We start from the raw sequence: 208 nt of genomic DNA, 5'->3' as shown, positions 1-208 counted from the left end.
GCGGGCCCCAGCGGCGCAAGAGACACAGGGTGGGGGGAGCCATGGCGGGGTCCCGGCCTGCCCCCGCATCACTGCGGCCTCACCTTCACCACCGGCTGGCTGCTAGACATCTGCAGCAAGCAGCCGAGTCCCACGCCCACCAGGATGTCTGGGGCATGTTCAGGATGGAGACCTGGTAGTGCAGAGGACCTCGCAGAAGCGATGGAGC

This window comes from Merops nubicus, unplaced genomic scaffold (assembly GCF_000691845.1).
Source record: "Merops nubicus isolate BGI_N331 unplaced genomic scaffold, ASM69184v1 scaffold17055, whole genome shotgun sequence".
In the NCBI taxonomy this organism is placed as follows: domain Eukaryota; kingdom Metazoa; phylum Chordata; class Aves; order Coraciiformes; family Meropidae; genus Merops; species Merops nubicus.
The sequence above is the reverse complement of the archived record's forward strand: the minus strand, read 5'-3'. Positions refer to the sequence as shown.